The sequence below is a fragment of the Homarus americanus genome, unplaced genomic scaffold (assembly GCF_018991925.1).
Source record: "Homarus americanus isolate GMGI-L3 unplaced genomic scaffold, GMGI_Hamer_2.0 scaffold4896, whole genome shotgun sequence".
Classification (NCBI taxonomy): Eukaryota; Metazoa; Arthropoda; class Malacostraca; order Decapoda; family Nephropidae; genus Homarus; species Homarus americanus.
In genome coordinates this window covers 3,504,827-3,511,718 of record NW_024749657.1, presented here as the reverse complement: position 1 = coordinate 3,511,718, position 6,892 = coordinate 3,504,827, and positions in this window count along the sequence as shown.

Below are 6,892 nucleotides of genomic sequence, written 5' to 3'. Positions count from 1 at the left end.
AATAGGGTAAGTTGATAACATGAAATGTGTAAATTAGATACCTTGAACAAAATTCAATTGTTGTTGGAACCAAATTGAAAATTTATTTGTACAGTATTGATGAGAATACTTAAAATTAAGGGATCGTGGATGAGAAGCCATTAAATGTTTGTTTAGTGCATAATATTAGTATGAAGAGATTTACTATGAAGTGCTTGGAGGAGAATGTGTGAGTTCCACCCAGTTTTGAATGCTGGAAACTGCTTTGTAGATAACAAATTAACAAACATTATAATTAGTCCACCAGAGCTTAAAGATTTATGCTGGGAGCTATTGTTAAGTATGTATGTTAGTTGTCACTAGCTGTCAGACCATTGGTAAGGAGAAAACACTGGTGCTTGGGAGAAAGTTGCCAAATGTTACTGAATTATATTTTGTTTGATATGGAGAGATTCTCAGAGTCAGTGAACTTGACTCTCGGTAACCAACAAATATCACATTTATTGAGAGTAGCTTACTCATCAAGGAAAGGGAAAACTGATCAGTTGAGTATAAATTACAGTTTGTATGAAAATCACGTAGATTCTTTATTGTTAGGGATGTGTATGCATTACCATGGTGCAGTAGTAATGGTGTACCTCAACATGGGACACAGTCACCTTTATCCTCGGCCAAAGTATGTACAGCTCCTCCCCGACTTACGACGGGGTTAGGGACCCAAATCCAGGTCGTAAGTCGAAAATACTTAAATTGTACATAGAAAATCTAAAATGGGTGTCTTTTTCTTCTCAGCACCACAAAACTCTCACTTTTAAGCTTGCCAGCCATTTTAAAGTGAATTACAAATGAAAATTTTGTCTGTGTACTGACTTTGGGACTCGAAAATACGAAATTTGACGAAATTTGGGTACGACTGAGGCAGGTTGTAAGTCGGGGAGGAGCTGTAATAACCTAATTGTTTTACCTTGATATCAGTTTTACTTGTATTATTTATTTTTCAAACATTTTATTAGAGGTATACTTTGCCTTGGCACATTAACTATTTAATCGGGCCATCATAAGACGGTATATGTGTTAAAAATGTTAATTGTATGTATACGTTAATGTGTGTGCATTGATATTCAGCATTTGCACCTCAGAATTTATAGCTGGGTGACTCGTGTAGAATATTTCCCAAGCACAGTAATCTTGATTGATCTCTTACTCACTCATAATTAGACCCCAGTTGCTTTTATGATTATTTTCAAAATTTCACTGTGGTTTGACAGGAGTGTGTAAAAATGGATAAGCAGGTTAAACATTTTGTGAAACAAAAACAAAGTCAGCATTTACAAAAGTGGCAATTTATGGTGCTGTAGCCAATCAAGTACTGTACTGTACACAAAAACTGGAAGCAAGACCCAAACATGAACTACCATACTCTTGTCATGTAATTGCATATGTTGGAGCTGCTCTTGGTCTTTATATCCTTTGTTTTCCTCTTGCCACATTGACATTGTTGTTTATAATTATAGACCAAAATTAGTAGTCTGGAAATATATTTGAATCGATGCTCTGCAGAATATAACAATGCATCAGCTAAACCGATATCTCGGTTTTCCGGGATCCTCTTGGTTGGAATTTTGATCCTGTTGGACATCACATTTTAGGTTCACACTATAGCCTACCTCCTCGTTTAAATTTATCATATGGCAGAGATATGTGTAGAATACTTGATATGCATAGAATATTTGATATGTATATAATGTACTTGATATGCATAGAATACTTGATACAGTATGCATAGAATACTTGATATGCTTGAATAATGTCCATTAGCACCCGATGTCCCACAAGATTAGAATTTGGACCAACTGCCATTGCCTTGGTCGGGTTTTGTAGTTCAGCGGGACCCGACATATTGGGTCCATTTTATCTAGTCACGGAGTGCGGAGAATGGTTCCCCGCACCTCCATCATTCCATTTCTTCATCATTCCCAGTCATGTGTTTTGCATCTACAGACTTGAATATACATAACATGCTTTCATGCTTTACCTACTGTTATTAAGTTTGTCACACTATGAAGGATTTTGATGTGACATTTTATTTCTTATATTTTATGTAAAAAAGATTAGCTGTAGGGCATCACTTACCATTTCATTTTTTGATTATGATAAACAATATTTTATTATGTTGTATATTGTTATGTCATGTGTTTTCTGTTGTTTCATTTTTGCTTATTACCATTTTCGGTTAAATTTATTTTAGCCGAGCCACTTCCAGATATTGTTAGAAGACTTCATTCTTTAATGATGTGTATATTTCTATAATCTTACGTTCTATATATATATATATATATATATATATATATATATATATATATATATATATATATATATATATATATATATATATATATATATATATATATATATATATATATATATATATATATATATTTCTCTACATTCAGTTAAAGTTGGAGGGAATACTCAACTGCAGTTTAGTCTAAATACTGCGGCTGACAGTGAAACATAAGGGTTTGTTCAGTACTCGTACAAGTACCATCTCAGTGTGTATTGTTAATCCTTACTGATTGTTATTTCCACCTGGTTAATTATATCCATTGTGATATTCATAATAATTAGCTTCACCATCAGTTTCACAGGTTATATATACTGTGCAGTACAGTATAAATATCGTTTCTGTAAAGTGTGCAGGATTTTTGCTGTTAAATACTGAACAAGTCCTGAAATTTCATGGGGAATCTGTAAATGAGTTGTCTGGTTATTAATACTGTATAGCAGCAAATTTGTATTTATTTTTTTTTAATACTGTAATGGGTTGGTTATCTCTGAAACATAATCCAGGGTGAAGAGCTTTGGGGAACATAATATTGTCCAAAGATTAAAATTGCACCTAAAATGATCTTGTATAGAACACAGCTGAAGAGTAACAATGTGGAAAGAAGTTAGGCCAATTGATTTTTGGAATTATGGTCAAGTCTGTAAACCATTATGCTGATCTTTATTTCTTATATTGGCATTTAATATTGGCTCTCCTCTTAGCTTTTAAAGTTTTCCGACACTGCTTGTTTATTGTGACAGATGAGAGGGTTTTAGGGCCTTACTTTTTGTCAGCATTCAACTGTCAGAATTTGTCTGTACATGATTATTAAAAAGGATGTAACACTTGCCCCAATTTATTATGCAGTTTGTTGCGGAATAAGTCGACAGTCTTAAAGGAACCTCTTTAGTGGGAGTAACTTGAAACTTATTAACATAGACCCATAATTATATTCTGAATCTTGCATTAATGTTAAGTCTTGAGCACAACCTGTGGGATTTGATCCACTTTCTTAGAGATTAGGGGAGAATGTAACTGCTGACCAAGAGTATGATTAGTACCCCTTTCACTCAGGTAAACTAGCAGCTAATGTTTAAGACTTAACCTTGAGAATAGATTGGATTCTTCTTGGATGTGAAGAGATGTTATACCATAGTTGGAAATGCCTGCAAAATAATAACTTTTTTCTCTTTCTCTCATAGGCTCCTACACTTTCACTGGCTAAGAATCATTGTTATTATTGTATTCGTATTTCATGCCTTTCTCTTCATTTAATCACAACCCAAAAATTCCTTGCAACTCTCTTTTATTTGCAAAGTTACTGTAAACCTGGTACTATGATGTCATCCAACACTCCTAGTAGATATACATGAAAGTCCATCACTGAGAGTCTGAGTTCTAGTGTAGAATTTTGTTGGGTAAGATTTTCTCAGGTTATAAGATAGGAAATCTAATCCAACCAGTGTCTAAAACGGCTCAAACTGAGTAATGGGGTGAGTATGCCTACTTCGCAGGGCGTAGTGTAAACCAGATGTACTTAATTACTGGTTATGGAGGAATCCATTAAGATCTTAAAATTTTATTTTATACAGTTTAGGGAATTCAAATCTTGGAAGCAAAATAGACATGATATATGATTACAGTGAACCCTCGCTTTACGTCGTCCCACTTTACGCGTTTCCACGTTTACGTGGTCCCACTTTACGCGTTTCCACGTTTACGTGGTACCCTGCCGAACACGGAATGCTCACTTTCCGCGGTGTGTGTACCCTTTTACGCGGAGAGCGGCGCGAGCAGGGTGCGCACAAGGTTGCCCAGTCGTCAAAACATTTCCGAGTTCTTCACCCGCCACCCACCACAGCTGGCCCAAGTCAGTGATAGTGAGGATATGGACTTTGAGGGGTTTGACAGAGGCCCTGCAAGCCTCTGTGGTGGATAGTGATACAAGTGATACAGGTGAGGGCCAATAATCTGCCCTCTGCCTCGGAACCAACCCCCCATCCCCGTGTGCCCAGCCATCTTTTCTACTAATGTAAGTGTTAAAAAACCTAATATTATTGATATTTCTCTTAATTATTAATTGTGTGTGCATACCATCATACAATTAAGAAGTTATTTTTACTACAACGTAGGTATTGTGTCTGAAAAAGTGGAATTTGGGGGTCGGCCTGGTCTCTATTTCAATTAATCCCATATGTTATGTTGTTCACTTTACGCGGGCCGCCGTGGGTTCAATTGACGGCATAAAGTGAGGGTTCACTGTATACTGTATGCCTTTTAAAGTTTACTTGACAGTGGTCTTACATTATTGATATAGGGCTGACCAATTGATGATTTTAAATGTAGATTATAAGGTAAAATTAATTCCATATTGGTAATGATAAGTTCTAGTTGATTCCCACAATACAGGTATGTTTGACTTTGTCAACAATTCCAGTGATACATTTTTGCATTTTTTTAAGGAATCACAGTTTCCTAAATGAGAAATTGTGTACTTGGTGCAGTACAGTCTGGCTAAAGTTTATCTTGCTATGTTATTTGTTCATCAGCTGTTGTGATAACTGTAGAAACTTGTCTATCCATTTATTGACTACCAGGAAGCTTAAATCATACAGTATGCCTTTTTTATCCTGACACAGGTATCCACATGAAAAAATTACTCGTCACAAGCAGTCCTGTATACACACACTACTGTAGTCCCACCAAATTATGTAACAGGTAATGGGCCTTTGGCAAAATTGGTTATTAATTTTTGCAGTACAGTATTAAGCTAAAAATTTTCTGGTGGCTCAAGATGGGATTACATTATCAAATGCTATTTGGGAGTAATACTGTATGTACAGGTGTCCATAATTTTATGTGACCTCACTTTCTGCAATTTTGCTATTATGTCAAGACCCTATTTCTAGCAATTCTGCTTCTTGTGAGAAAATTTTTCAATTATGCCACCTACTGGGATTGATGTGCAAAGGTTGTGTTACCAATGTAGGCATATGTGGACTCCATTGTGCATTTGGGGTGCATGAGACCTTGTGGAGTGGAGAATGAGGCAGCCTACATGTTCCTTAGCTTCATTGATATATTGACCATTGTGTGTTGACCTATGCTTTCAGTGAATGGATTTTCCATGACTAGTGCAATGTCATCTAAGTGACCTTCTAGTTCATCTCCCAAACCCTCTATTTATATATTGATGAAGTGAAATATGACTGCCTTAACATTAAAACAAAGTTAGAAAAACTGAACCAGGTGACAGTGTGTGTACATGGCCTAGGGGAGCATGTTGTCCTTCTTTAACATTTCAAGCTAATCCATTAGCAGAGTTTGTGTTTTTTTCTATTTTAGCATCTCCATATGAAGAAGATGGAGCTGTATAATTGGTGGGAAGCTGTCCAGAAATAAAAATTAGTTTAATTTTGGGGAAGGGACATTGTCATTTACTCTTCTGGTAAATGTTAATTTTTCAAATTTTTTTCAAAATTTTCTTGATTTTTTTAATTGTATTATTTTCAAGTGAATGTTTTCCCAAAGCTTTTGGTTTTGTGAAGTGCTACTGTACAGTCACGGTGACAGATAAAGAGGAGTGTGGTGCTAGTGCTGTAGACCAATAAGGGAAATACAGTAACAGTTTTTGTGAGGATACATTGTAAGTTGTGTGAATTTTACTCAATTCATTAAAAAAAAATTAGCTTGCCTTTCCTCCATACAGCTAGCTTGAAATGGTTTGGTTTTACTGTACTGTATCCAGAATTCACAAAGACTCACAGTGGGAGGTGTTTGCTCATCACTTAAAGTTATTACAGCATTTCATTGAATGGGATTCTGGTCTTGTACAAAGCTCCATAGTATGCCCAAAATTTGGAGATGGTTTAATGCTTTCAAAGGAAATTCTTTTCTGGTTTTATTGTGAACCTAAATTTTTAAACCACATCAGTGTGTTGACAGTCTTGATGCTTCAAAATTTATTAATGCTTTTTAAAAAGATGTCGTGGAAAGTTGGTGTAATTAATACTCAAATTTTAAACTGGAAATTGGTGCTCGTTAGGTCTCTGTAGTGTATTGCAAGTAAGCAATATATTTTCCTTTCTGTTCAGGATTTAAGATATTTATGATTTACCAGAATGTCCCCAATTGAAGATTGTAGAATCATCAATTTTTAATATTACAGGAAGGAATATAGATGCTGTATGTGGATAATATTCATTGCTAGTGAAGTTTCAAGGTCTATTCCCTCATTCTTTTCCTTTTTCTTATTCAGATAACATTGGCATTAGTTTCTCTTAATTATGATTTTTGTTTTCGGTTAGTAAAGTGAACATATGAAAATATCAATCACATTTTCTATTACTGACATTATTTAGCCATCGCATGAATGTTACAGATTATGTGAATGTTGATGGGAAAATAGTGGTGTTGTGGTGGTATAATTTCAGTAACAAAAAAAAAAAAGAAGAGAAATTGGACAGCTGTGAGGATTGGGCATTAATGACTATCTCCTCCATACTCTTGAGAGTTGTAAGGAATGACTGAAGTGTTTGTATTTGCTGGGAGCAAATATGTCCTATCCTGAGAAATTAAAATTGCAAT